The sequence below is a fragment of the Sander lucioperca genome, chromosome 21 (genome assembly GCF_008315115.2).
Source record: "Sander lucioperca isolate FBNREF2018 chromosome 21, SLUC_FBN_1.2, whole genome shotgun sequence".
NCBI classification, from domain to species: Eukaryota; Metazoa; Chordata; class Actinopteri; order Perciformes; family Percidae; genus Sander; species Sander lucioperca.
This window is the reverse complement of record NC_050193.1, coordinates 4,914,607-4,929,029: the sequence shown is the minus strand read 5'-3', so window position 1 is coordinate 4,929,029 and position 14,423 is coordinate 4,914,607. Positions and strand designations below refer to the sequence as shown.

Genomic DNA, 14,423 nt, shown 5'->3' with positions numbered 1-14,423 from the left:
TTTTGTGCATGTAATAGGTTTACAAAGCGAAAAAGCCCAAAGTCCACCCCAAAGGGAGTTGCCATCTCCAACAGAAAACACTGTTCACAAACTGCTCCAAACAGCTCTATTGTAGTCCAGCCTTTACTTCAGTGACAAACGCGCGTCATTTTGCGTCACTTTGTAACACACATTATAATGCTCACCTGGCTGCTAGTGTGGCATGCCCTCAAACCAAGCTAGTTAGAGCGTAGGCCCGAAGAGTTCAGATAGTTGTATTGCCATGTCCAGGATACAGTGCAGAATTAAAACGTTACGTGTGAAAGACTAATTTGTTAACATTTAAATAACTTACCACTCTGAAACATCTTGCTCCAGTCTAGGTTGTACGGCTGAGCCAAAGCCATAGGTTACCGGCTGAAGCGGGTTCGTTTTGGATCCCACTAGCTTGCATGTCTCTTTGGCCATGTAAGTCTATGGGGAAAAAAAAGTTTTTTTGGGCCAAAGGCCAGAACGTGACGGGCCAGGAGTTGTAATTCCACTGTTTGGCCACTATGTTCAATTTGCTTCAAAGCCCACGCATCTCCTGGGGGCCTGGTTACCATGAGATCTAAGAAATGAGCCATTGTTAACATAATGACTATCATTATTAAAGTATGTACAGGGAAATAATAACATAAAGATGAGAAAAGAGTTCATGGATTTTTATGACACAAGTAAATTGATTAGACGTCGTTGGCAATTAGTTTGGCAACGTTTAAATCCAACTACATAACAATCTTGTAGGCAGCTGTTTTTAGTGAATAAGCACTGAAAACCTGCTGTACAGTACCTGCTCAGAACCAAACAGCAGACAGACACAGTTCGAGACCAGCTGGTGAACACAGTGGCGCAGAATAATGAAAATATATATATATATATATATATATATATAATACATATGAATAACTAGAACTGTTGATTTATTTAAAGAAAGAGGAGAGACAAGCTAAGGCCTTACTTGAATGCTTGCTTCTTATTACAAAATTTTTATTGATTTGCATTCACAAAGTGACTAGTAACACGACTCCAAATAATTAATAATGTTTAAACTTAGCTGTAGGTATTAATAGAAAGGTCCACATAAGTTAAAGCCTCATTCCTGATTTACAGTATGCTGCTGCGTCACCTTGCTACTGGCTTTGACTTATTAGTTGAACAAATATTTCCCTTTCAAACTGACTTAAATCAGCAACTGATTGAAATTATGCTTGTATTTTCAACACTATGTGTATTTAGATCTCAAATGATAAGAACTGTATTGCATGTACAGTAAACTGTGCAGAAAACTGTCTCTTTACTTTGAATTTTAGCATGATGTACAGATCTGCAGATACTGAAAAATCTCTAATTTTGACAAAAACGATACGATCAAAGCTTTATACTCTGCACAATCTGCATTATTTTTAAGTCATCAGCATGTTAAGAAACAGGATGCAAGCAGCTCTGTGGGTGTGCAGGTGATGATGACGGCAGTGGACTTGTCTAAGAAGCGGACCGCTGGGCCATTGATCTACCACACCACATCACTCCAGCTCCATTTACAGAACCAATCACATCCCCTGCTGATTGATGTGCGGATAATTGAGCTGTCACTAGGGTTTTCATGTTTCTCCATAGCTTGATCCAGACTTTGGTAATTGTATTGTATTTTACTAAAACACCATTTACAACAAAGGACATCCTGATGTGTATTTATGTCAATATTCTTCCCAGACTGCTGTCAGGGAGACAGAGAGATGCTTACTCCTGCATGGGGCATAGTCCACTAGCCTGTCCAGGCTAATTAACCTCAGGGGCCAAGCCTCCTGCTACCCTGCAGGTTTAGCCGGCATGGCAGCTGCTTCATCCCGACATCACGCAGTCACAGGCTCTTCTCTGGCTCTGACTTTACTCACTATTAAAGTTGTGATCTTGAAGTAATCCCATTCTTGTGTTGTTGTTTTTCTTTTTTGTTTCAAATATTGACATACTGTAGAAGTTTGTATTTTCTTTTTTGAAAGTGTTGTTCAGTGTTAAACTTTAATCCACCTTAAAGGATTTCGACTAGTGCTGTCAAACGATTAAAATATTTAATCTCAATTAATCGCATTAATGTCATAGTTATCTCGCAATTAATCGCACATTTTTATCTATTCTAAATGTCCCTTGATTTCTTTTTGTCCCATTATTTTTTCTCATTTTAATGCTCTTATCAACATGGAAAAGTGGATTGGCTTGCTTTGTGCAAATGTTTTTTTATTGAAAACAACATTGATTCTGTCTGAAGTCATCTCGCTTTGACAAGGGGGTGGAGAATTCACATCAGCTGTGTGCTTGGCCATCATGTGGTAGGCTATTTCAGACTGGACGTGCTGCTATGATAGCTCAGTTCACAACGACAAAACACACAGATCACTTCGGTCTTGTCAATGGAACCACTTGGCAACTTTTTAAAAGTAAACTTACCATTCAGAATCTTATTGGCATCCATTTTGGCGTGTTGCGCTCGCCATCCACTCAAAACGTAACGTTAGCCTACTACTCTTTGGCTGGCTCACAAGCCCAAACAAGTGTGTGCGGCGTGCCTGTTGTTTTGTTTCCGGTCTAGCTAGATCCGGGGTGGTGTTGTAGTTTTTCTAACGTTACTAGTTGTTGCAACAGCATGTGAAAAAAAAACTACAAAGTTTGCTAGGCCAAAAAGAACGTTAATCTCGGGATAAAAAATTGACGCTGGTAAAATGGGTTTGCGTTAACGCCGTTAATAACGCGTTTAACTGACAGCACTAATTTCGACCTTCTATTTTTTACAAATACGCTTTCTTGTTGAGAGTTGGGCAAGAGAAGATTGAAAATGGTATTTTTTTGCACTTCATTTTTTGCACAGATTTAAGAAAAAAAAACTACCAAATATAATGTGTAGTGTTAATTAGTGAGCTTTAAAAAGGAGCTGGTAGACAGACTTTTTTAACTTTGGTCAGAGCCTGGCTAGCCATTTCCCCCGTTTCCATTTTGTATGCTAAGCGAAGCTAACCCACTGCTGGCTCCAGCTACATATCTTCTCATCCAACTCTCGGCGTGAAACCAAGCAGGTATACAGCATATGCATTTCCCACAATTACTTTTTTTTTTCTTTTGCATCACACCTGTGATGCAACATGCTATTTAGACAGAGGGATCTGATAAGAGCACTGTTTAGTAGCCTGCTGAAGTAACATACACAGTTAATTTATTCCACAGCAGGTAGTTGGCCCGTACGCTGTTAGTATGTAACCTCTGTTCTTTTCTTCCTAGCACAGACTGCTGTTTTGCCACAGAGTGTTTAATATCCACTGATCACCTTTAGCTTTTCCTTGGTTTTAGGAGTTTTTTTCTGGTTTTGCTGACGTTGTGTATTATGTGCAGACCCAGCCATCTGTAAAACCAGCTTCTTTTCCTTTTAGTTCTCAAACAAGGTCCTATCCAGGTGACTAGTCCACTCCTTTCACTGCATGCTTAAGTATGCAGTTGGCTGCATCTGTACTGTGCACTAGTTATGTGCTTATGTGTTATATTTGCTGTTTTTACATTCTTTTCCATCCAGTTTTACGTCCCTATTGAAGTTTATTTTTTGTATATAAATCTATTGTTGTTGCTCCTTTATCATCGTTTTTAGGTTAAACAAAGTTCTTTGTACCTAAAAAATCAAATACTGTGTTCCACACCAATGCTCAGTTATATGAATATTGTGATTATTATGTAAATATGTATACTTGCTAAAATGACATGTCAAAAGCTTCAAAAAGAAATGCAACAACGAGAGCACAACAAAGAAAACAGGAAATCAAAATGAGTTTCTTTCTGTGCTGATGACAACTAGGACAGATGGTAGTTTACAAGTGTCTGGGGCAGCTAGAATTTACATGAGTCTTGTCACAATGATGATGAAAATGGGTTTTCTCTGTGGTCTGAGCAGTGCCACTTTACAGGGCACATTACGGCATTAGAACCTCCTATGGTGTCTTTCCATCTGTGAATGGCCGAGCAGCAGGTTAACGCTGCCCACATGGAAAATGCTGCTGCCAGAGTATTAATAATTAAAGAGACACAGCGTCTCTCCTCTTGCAGTGTTCCCTTTTGCGATGGCCATAAGCAATTTGATTATCCTTTTCAGCGTCGACCCAGCAAGATTGTCATCTACTGCCCGCTGATACAGAGGCCATCACATAAAAGCTTACTTTCCAGCAAACTGCATCATTGCTCTAAGGCAATGGCAGCTTCATCAGAAAACTCAGACATGCAATGACTACACACACACACACACACACACACACACACACACACACACACACACGCCTTGGCTTCCTACAGCCGATCTTAAATGCCAATGTCATTATTTTCATTAACATATAATAAATAATACATACATGCATGGGGTGGGTGAGAAAGACAAATTATTTAACAATATAACTTGCCAAACTTGCATGTGCATGATATTTTCTTTGAATGCAAAAAAAAAAACAAAAAAAACAAAAGGCATTTAAAAGGACTTGAGGTGAGTGAGGTGTAATACTGCAGATTATAAATCTGTTCATCTGCCAGACTATCCATGGCACTGAATCCCTGTCAGGTCCAGGAACAACTGATAATGTCAGTCATTTATTTTGCTATATGCTCTACTGGGTGCTTGCAGACTGAGTATCAATTACTTGCACCGATGAAATTGAGCCTGGGTTAAACAATAGCGCTCAGGTGGTGAGGAGTCAGTTTAAATGCAGGGATGAGGGGACCTCAATGGGTCACTGAGTCTCAACAGTGATACAGTAGGCGGAGGCTGAAAAGTTACACAATGAAGCACAAGTATACTGTAGAAGAGAGGATAGAATACCATTTTAATTGTGTTTAGCTTATTTATTTTTTAAGTGTAATAAAAGTAATTAAATAAGAGTTTCGGAGCAACTATTGGGGCATTACACAACATGGTGACCAGGTTAAAGCTTGAATGCAAAAAGAAGAAAAACAAGAGTCTACAGCCATGCTAGCGGCTCAGAGAGGATGTATTTGGGCACAACTATTTTTTATGCTAAATGCTAAGGTTGGCATGCTACCATGCTCACAATGACAATGCAAACATGCTAATGAGCAGGTTTAATATTTACCATGTTCACCACCTTAGTGGTACTTGTTGACATGCTAGTATTTGCTAATTAGCACTAAATACAAAGCTGAGGCTGATGGGAATGGGAATGTCAGTGTTGAGGATGATAAACTAAAGTGCTGGACAAAATATAATTTTGACCTGATGATGCCACAAGATGAAAAATCAAGGGAAGATCACCAAAGTCAGTAAGATTCATCCTCTGGGAACCATGAAACCTTATGGGAATCCATCCATTAGATAGGTCAGTCGGGACCAAAGTAGTGGCCCAACCAACAGAGCGATATTAATATCCCTAGAGCCATGTCACTAGTGTGGCTAAAACAAGTCTACATATTTTCACAAAACTTGTCAAAAACCGCTTGCCTCAAACTGGCTAACATACATCGGACAGAATACGTGCTATGGGTTTACATTCACATCTTATTACCAAAGAGTACAAATCCAAAATCAAATTATTAGGCTATTAGTGGACAAATCCACCTGCAGTTGCAAAAGACAGAAATGTGCTCGTCTAAACTGTCTTCACAGGAAAAAGAATAAATGTTGATGTCTTGCCTAAATCCTCCATGACAAAATATACATATGACATATAATAGATATGGATGTTGTTGTAGGGCTGTGCAATTAATTGAATTTCGATTTTGGCTCCCAGTGATCAACAAAATAGTACAATCGAGAAAAAAATGATTATTTTGCCATGTTCCGTTTTGCAAGAACGCTCTTATTTTGTCTTGTGTTCTGAATGGGCGCACATCCGCCCCTCCAGAAACCATAAACTCTCTCAGCCTATACAGTCAGGGAGGCAAGTCGTGTGCAAGTCATCCACTGGAATTTAAAAACTCAGCGCGAGTAAAGATGGCAGAAGGAGGGCAGCCACAGCAGCGTTTGGTGAGCAAAAAAGGCAAAACCAACTCCGTTGTCTGGGAACAGTTAACATTAGCCAACTCTGCGGTCCATCTGCCTTTGCCTCCGCGCTGTAGTAGATATTGTATTCCCCCGACACACTGTATTCACTTTTTCCAGCTTAGTGGGGGTGCATACCGCTCAAAACCAACATGAAATCACCTGTTTCACATAACGTTATTCTAAGGTACCATCTATGTGCTGGATTTTTCCTTAAGTTAGCTAGCAAATAAGCCCACTGACGGCGACGTTATTGATCATATTTTGGCACAATGTTTAGTAGGCCTGTCAAACGATTATTATTTTTTTAAATCGCCATTAATCGCTGAATTTCTATAGTTAATCGCGATTAATCGCATGTTCTATCACATGATTAAAATTCTATTATTTTGCATTTCAGAACTGTTTTTAAGTACATATTAACGGAAAGCAATTCTTACCAGTGTATCTTGATTGGGAATTATATGAATACAAAGAAAGTTACTTTATGAACTTGATTTTAAGATTTGTATTTGTTTATTATTTATTTATTTACTGTAAACAAAAGAAAAATGTGTGAATCTAGTCACACATTTGAATCTAGAGTCAATATAGTGTGCAGTAATGCCTAAATAATTTTGATTACTCACTGATGTCCAGTGATCACCTTGCATCACTTTGCAGCAGTTCCAGTTTGGCTGCTTTCTCCGTGTTGTACAGGCTGTGTATGCGTGCGTGAAACTACTGTTCCCCTCAACGGCAATGTATAAGACAGGTCAGAACATGCCAACCGTAGTCTTTAAGACCCGAGTCTTCTACGATGCTGACAGGTCTGCAGTTAGTTGCCACCCATTTTGCAAGAGCGGTAGTAATTTTTGTTGTTGACAGTCCTTGCTTTCAGAGATGCTGCCATAATAAGAAACCACACAAAGACAAACACAATCTGCTAGATAAAGAAATAACATGTCATGTTGTTGTTGAGCTGTACTGTAATACTCATGTAGGAGCTAAGAGGGTCCTCTGGGAAGAATGATAGGGCTGCACATTCCTATCTGTGACAGATGTCCCTGAAGGGCGGAGGCTTACTCTTTTCATCTATGTGCTTGGCTTACCCAGGATTCATGAAGCATGTGAGGCTTGTTACAACTGGGCCCTTAACTCTTCATGTCCCCCTTTAATTTGAATGCCTGACCTCCCGTAGCTGCCAGAGATGTGGACAAGAAAAATGGTGGGGCTTAGAGGTAGGCACAGATGAGAATGTTTTTGACATTTGTTTCGGGTGTTGTCCCATTTCAGCATGGATCAGTGTCCTCTACACATCAATTTCACATGAGTTAGGTCCAAAAGCAAATACAGCTGGAGGGGCTACTGCTGTCTGGTACTCGAAATTTTGGAACAAGGCCCCTGGACATTATAGTCCAGAGCATGGGCAAACAACATATGCTAAGCTGCTACCCCTCATCTCTTTATTGTACGGCCTCCGCTGCTTCAACAGGTTTATGGTTACGCAATATATGGCTTATGGGGTATGCACTGATGATTTCAGCTCCAACAGGACCAATATTCATCCAAACCTCTGTGGTGCATTCAAACTATGGCCAACTATGAGAGCCCCTTATGGGAACCAGGACATATCTCAGCCCTGGCATTTATGTCCTCCCATGTAATCTAAAGTTGAATAGATCTGCTCAAAACAATTAATTGAATTCATTTAAAAGGAAAACATCTCTTTATATATTTATGAGTACTTAATTACACTATTACTCTTGTTGACACTGCATTTATTGGTTGCGTATATCCTTAGTAAAGAATGTCTCAAAATCACATTAAAAAAAGCAGAAACGGTGTGCTTTGCCATTTGGAGTTGCTCCCTGGTTGCACATTACAAGAGCAGAGACTCAAAGTTACTGCTCAGAGAGGTTTACAGCAACAGGCACAACAGGAGGGAGCTCTGTGAAATAGAAAAAGATAACACCAAGATGTGTTTGACAGTTTGTTGGCGTTCTCCAAATCAAAGGGAGAACATGGTGCTCAAGTGAAATAAGTCTGATGTAGCAGATGGACAAATAGACATCACCCTCTGTGAACAAAGTTACAGAAAAGCTTCAATAGATGCATAGAGAGCAGCCCAGCGGGGCATTTAGCAAGATATATATATAAAAATGCATAAATATTAGAACAAAGCATAAACAATGAAAATAAGAATAGAGTATAAGCATCAACACAACAAAACGATCTACAAAACAAAGTGCGACCATACAAATTCTCACACACACACACACACACACACACACACACACACACACAAAATGGTGAAAGGGGGAGAACATGCAAGGGGCTAAATTTCCTTTAAACTTAAGGTTTAAGAAGCTACCCATTTAATTCACACCTCTCATCCGACTTAGAGTCAGTGTTGAACAATGTCATTTCAATGTGACGTTCCTGTGTGCTGTGCAAACTGTGACAGACAGGCTAAATGCATGAACGTATCCATGAGTTGGAACCCGTTTGCTGAGCACGCAAAACAAGTCCTGCTGGTTTAAACTGTTCTGGCTTAATGAACAGCGACATAGAATTATCTCTGCAGCCAGGTCGCAGGTGCACACTCCAGGCTACTGTTAACTCAGTCAATCTGACAAACATTTATCAAAGGCACACAGGGGAACGGAGAAGTGTAGCACAGATCCCATACAATTCCGCTTCTTTTAGGATGCAGAGTTATCCATCAGAAGTTTTTATATTGACAAAATGTCTTGTTAAATGCAAACTCTGGTGAGGATTTTTAAAGATGGCTGCTCAGTGCTGTGGACCAAAGTACAGAAGACAGCCAAATCTGCAGGGCAGCAGCAATCACATTTCAAAATATGCTTAAAGGAAGTCATTGGCATAGAGCTTAATTATTTTAATATTGCATGTGACTTAGCAGACAATTTCAGTCATTTACCATGATTACCATTCACTTTAGATTTTGTATTAAGAAATAGATTCAACATGTTCCTCCCAGTCTCACTGTATAGGTGAAGAGTAAGATATCCCATTGTATAAACAGGTTATTGCTCAACCTTTAGGTACAATTAAAGGAAATCATTACGTTTAATGAAATACTGGAGTGCTGGTCTACTTCTTCAAAATGTTTACCTCATTAAAATGGCCCCACAAGGTCAAATATATGTGATTCTGCTCTGTTGACAATATGAGTTAGGCCTCTCTCATTAGACTTCTTATCCACAGGGAGGATCCTGTCAGGTTTAGCCCTCCAACTTACTGAAAGCACATGATGGCGTAAACTTCCTCCAAATGTGGCAGGAGCACTGCTTTTCTTGAAGTAAATCCTGTTCTAATCATTTAAGGAAACATGCTGAACAACTTCTAACTTTTACTGATATCTTAACTTGCTGATCACTCGACCATGCAGTTCCTTGTAAAATGCAATAAAGGAGGTCAGTGATAAAACACTCATTGTGCAGAACGATTCTGGCCAAAGTCTTACGATCACTCCACTATAGAGCTACTTGTCTTTTGCTTTCCAGGATGCATGACTTAGAGGAGCTGTATACGCTCTCAAAGAAATCTAAGGTGTGGTAGCTCTAAAATGAAGCACAAAATTCAGGACTGTGTGATGTTAAAAGATAAAGGGGGAAATAGGGCCCGGTTCAACAACTGAATTATGTTTCAATACAGGCAGCACTCACCCTGCTGGCAAGATTCCCAACAGGAAGATCAATACCATTTGCAAATCCTTTCTTAATAAACAACCTTTTTTGTCCACCAGCCTGTTTAGATTTAGATTTGCGATAAATATATAATTGCATAGATGCTCCTTGATAGAGGTTGTCTGATCCAAAGCCCAAGCGCAGTAGTTAGGAATGTAGGAATAATCCAATGCCAATATCAGGTTGCCATAAGCACCAGCCTGGATAAGCATTTGTGAAGGTCATCCCCCTCAATCAGCTCTGCTTGTGATAATGTCAAACCAGAAATTGTGACCTACAAGGCTTTCAGAGTCAATGAACGTCTTAACCTGTGACTTTATGCCTTTTCATTTAGAAAGAATAAACAGATCACAAGGGAAATTATGTGCAGTACTGTAATTTAAAGAGAACACATGAAAAAAATAGTGGTAACATGATTCTCTAAGTTCTGAAACGGCAAAGCAAAAAACTAAATGAAGAAATAAAGGAATTAAAATTGAATCTGTCTAGAATTATTTTTTAGCAGCATGTGTTTAATATTCATGCATACACTTAAACAACCTGCATTTTTTTTAACCTCATGGGAATGTAGTGTAGTCTGTAGTTTAGCCGGCACTGACCTTTACTTACAAACGTTGGCAGCAGCAAGTCACGGCTGTAACTAATTGACATTAATTCAGTAACTTAAATAACTTAAATGATAAAATGGATAAAATAAATCAAACTTAGCTATTGTCATGTTTGTGTCATACTGTAGGCTGTATAAAATAGGTTTGTGTGCTCTCTGCAAGCCGGTTTCTGTACTCAGCCAAAGATTGTTCATGAGGTAAAAAAAAAAAAACATCACTCAATCGCAGTAAGACAGTGTTTCTGTTGTTCCAATAACTCCAACAGAGTGATACGTCTTCTTTCTAGCTGATCGCTTTACATCAGTTTAAGGAGTCACATTTTCCAGTTAGAGCTATAGTGCGTCGTTTCTGGGCGCCTGGGTAGCTCACCTGGTAGAGCCCGCGCCCATATATAGAGGTTTACTCCTAGACGCAGCATCCACGTGTTCGGCTCTGACCTGCGGCCCTTTGCGCACCACCCCAACCCCTACTCCACGCAGTTGTTCATTACCAAGGAGGACATGGGGGATTTAAAAAAATGACTCTTCAGAAGAGGTAATTATCTTCACTCGATTTTCTGTGCCCGAAAGTCGCCGGATGACACCATTTTCTGAACATACTGAGAAATACAGAGAGAGTTTTGTGGAGCTGATAGTCTTAATTAGCTTTGTATCAACTCATTTGGCAATGGCTTGAATGTAACCGGCGTTCATAAATATAAAAAAGTTACGCACTAAAGCTTTAAAGATCACAGCAATAATTATCTTTATAGGTTTGAATCAGGGCCTTCATATTTGGATCAAGAAGCTTGAGAAAAAGAGGGATCAGATATCGGATCGGACTCTGTATCGACAGATACCTAATATTAAAATACTCGGGATAAGGGGAAAAATAACTTTTATCTGGAAATCCCTAGTGGAAATATTTTAGTCCAGACCAAAGAGGTAGGCCAAACGCCCGACCGACATTGCCATTCCTAGAGCCATGCTGCTAGAGCGGCTAAAAGTATTTTTATCGAGAGTATATTAAGGCTTACAACAGGGTACATTTCACATATCCCTGATGTTTCTGTATCAGCTTCAAGAAATAAGAAATATCTTAATATCAGCTATTTCTGTTATTTTGCTTGTTTAGTTTTTAGTTCTTTTTTTCTTTGTTAATGTGTAACCCTTTTTTGTGTTGTACAAGGTTATGGGCAATTTGACTATGATATACACCCTCCAAGCCACAGAAGCCTGCATAGAGAAATGCAGTGTACACGGACAAGGAAAGAGCCTTATGCTCTATCTATACTGGTGTAAATGGATGAGCACATTCAAAAAAGCTTAGAATACCTTCATGATATTATATAGCAAGCTTAAGTTGAAGCAATGGTTATTAAATAATCAGGACAAGCATTTGAGGGAGCCTTTATTGTCTGATTTTCATCCTTTTTTGAAGCGTAGGTAGGACTGCTGGATTTGATTCTTCTCCCCTAGTGGGGCTTCACACTGCCAGCGGCAAGAAAACGACATGACAAAATGAACAGCAATGTGGCAGGCTTTAAATTGCGTAAATAAGTATAGAAATGTTTGATGAAGAAAATTAAAGTAAAGGGCTATACTAAGTGAAAGTAAACATCCTTGAAATGCTTTTGAAAACTGAAGTTGTCAGGGAAATTTAACCATGACTTTTGTTTTCTCTCCTTTTCTAATGAAAAGCTATCGCAAATCCTGATCTCATTCTGGGCAACTGGCTGCTTGATTAGTATATGTATTTAAACTGTTGTTGTTTCTAAAAGCATTGGCTGCTAATTTACAGAACAAGCAATAGTTTGTCATGGTTGTCATGCCACGTCAAACCTAAACAAAGATGACAAATGAGCTCTTCCAGGTTCAAGATACGTACTTTAATATACAAACTACACTTGGATGAATGAGGGTCCGAGCACCTCCTGAGCGACAGGTTCCTGTCAAAATGATTGAGCAGCTGAGTCAGTGGATAAATTAATGACATAATAAATGGATCTGTGCCTGAGCAAAGGACAAGCGAACAAACAACTCACTAACATCCTGGTGGGGTGGAAAGAACATTTGTTCAATGTCTAATTTTGCAGTAACAGATATACAGTAAAGTACCGAAACAAAGCTCTTTTATTCTTGGAAATGTACCATGATGTATACATTTCTCATTGGTTTGAAGTAATCTGAAATGTATCACTAGTAATGTTGTTCTGACAAGATAGATCTGTGTCTTACTTACCAATGTTGTTACTAACTTTACTGACAATGGCAGTGTTGAGAACTAGTTGAAATCAAATGGCCAACATAACGAAACAGAGCAACATATGTTTTTGAGTAAAATGTCTCAGCAGCTAATCTCATTACACACATTTATGAAGAGGATGAATTGTAAAGCCTATGGTGATCTCTGACTTTTCATCTAGCGGCTGCATCAGGTCAAATTCTTAATTTGTCCAAATACCTCCTAAACTAAAGACATTGTCATCAGCCCGCAGTTCTACTTTGTGTTTAGTGCTAATTAGGAAATGTTAGCATGCTAACATGCTAAACTAAGATAGTGAACATGGTAAACAAACAACATGGCTTCACAGAGCCAGTAGCACGGCGGTAGATGCTTAATCTTGGTTTTCTTTAGCATCTCTTGCTTATAAACCACAAGTTTGCATACATCATTAAGAACACTAAACTACACAAACTTTATTTATTTTAAAGAATTGTAAAAGCTATTAATAACTGTATATCATTTACACATTTGTTTGTGTAATAAATGCAAGGTAATGCAAATACTTTTAGTATGGTGTTTTAATTTTATTTTAATTTGATGTTCCATTTCACTCCAGATCAAAAAGCACTTTTATCTACTCTCAAGTGTTTTATCTCAGGCTGTTCTGTATTTTACTGTTCTGTTTAAATGAAACACCCACTCTCGTCTGCTTTAGTATTGCAGCCCAGAAACTATTCCCTTGTTGAACAATACTCAGGACACAAATACCTGCCTTTATCCCAAGGTGCTTCATGTCATGATCGATGAAAGTCGGCTGGAAAACCCTGACAGGTACAACACACCAATACACCAGAGAGGACCTGGGCACAAACAAAACACTGTTTGAAATTGTGTGCCTTTCCTTTCCAAAGTTTTTTTGCATTACACAATGGGAATAATTGATTGGAACATTGTTTTAAGCTACATCTCTGAAATTTCCTTGTGTTGGTCTTATAATTACACTACAATAACAATAGAGGGAAGAAACTGGTTCAACACATCAAAACATGTTACAGTGGTAGATAAAGGAAGCAATTATCATTGTCATGTTGCTTGTTGAGCTTTATTGTCGCCTCTCAGCGTGCACATGTGATACCACTATCCACCTTTATCCTATTTACTCTCAGAATAATAGCTTGCTGACATGTGAAAAGCATGGCCTTATGGGAGCACGATACTAAACGTAGTCTTCAGGAGCTTTCATTATGATCTTCTGGGGGCCTATAATTTACAACAAAGATGTGTATGTTCGAGGAGATGGAAGTGCACAATCATTTACTAACGGTAGGCCTTTTTTATATGCACAACTGGCAGCGATTTGCTTTGCAGTATTTCTTTTTTTGCTTTAGGCATTGGCAACAAATCCTTAAAGGCAAAATATATGTGGTGAAAGTGAAACCATTTCCTGCTCTAAATAGGCACCATCAAGGTGCCTTTGAGCAACACACACAGATCTCCAGCTGCTCTGTGACCAGTAGACAAATTAACCTGAACACCAACTAAATCCCCATTGCAAGCACTGCTACAGAGTGGGGTCATATTAAGAGGTATTCATACTACGCCAAACTATACAGTGTTTCCACTAGAATTTTTTTCAGCAGCGGGAGGGGTCAGTAAGGTTACCTAAGTGTATGTAGTTCCTTTTTAGCAACAGTTTGCTTTATTTGCAATAGTTTCTCAAAAGTAACATATGTCTTACAATTACATTTCAAGATATAATGTTAGTGTCCCTGCTCTGTCCTTTCTCACAGAAAGAGCTTTTGGATCAGAATAAAATCTGTTTTAGCCTAATGTTACTACTGTGAGTTCGTTCAGCTTTACAGATATCACACACAGCTA

At 39.0% G+C, this 14,423-nt stretch overlaps 1 long non-coding RNA gene across 1 annotated transcript; it reads right to left on the bottom strand.

The window, feature by feature from the left end:
• Positions 1–2,180: 2,180 nt before the first annotated feature.
• On the bottom strand, positions 2,181–2,411 carry LOC116059397. Its single transcript, XR_004107302.1, has 2 exons — positions 2,365–2,411; positions 2,181–2,295 (listed from the first exon to the last, which is right to left on the bottom strand). It is a non-coding gene; the product is annotated as an uncharacterized LOC116059397 (long non-coding RNA).
• Between the last annotated feature and the right edge of the window lie 12,012 nt (positions 2,412–14,423).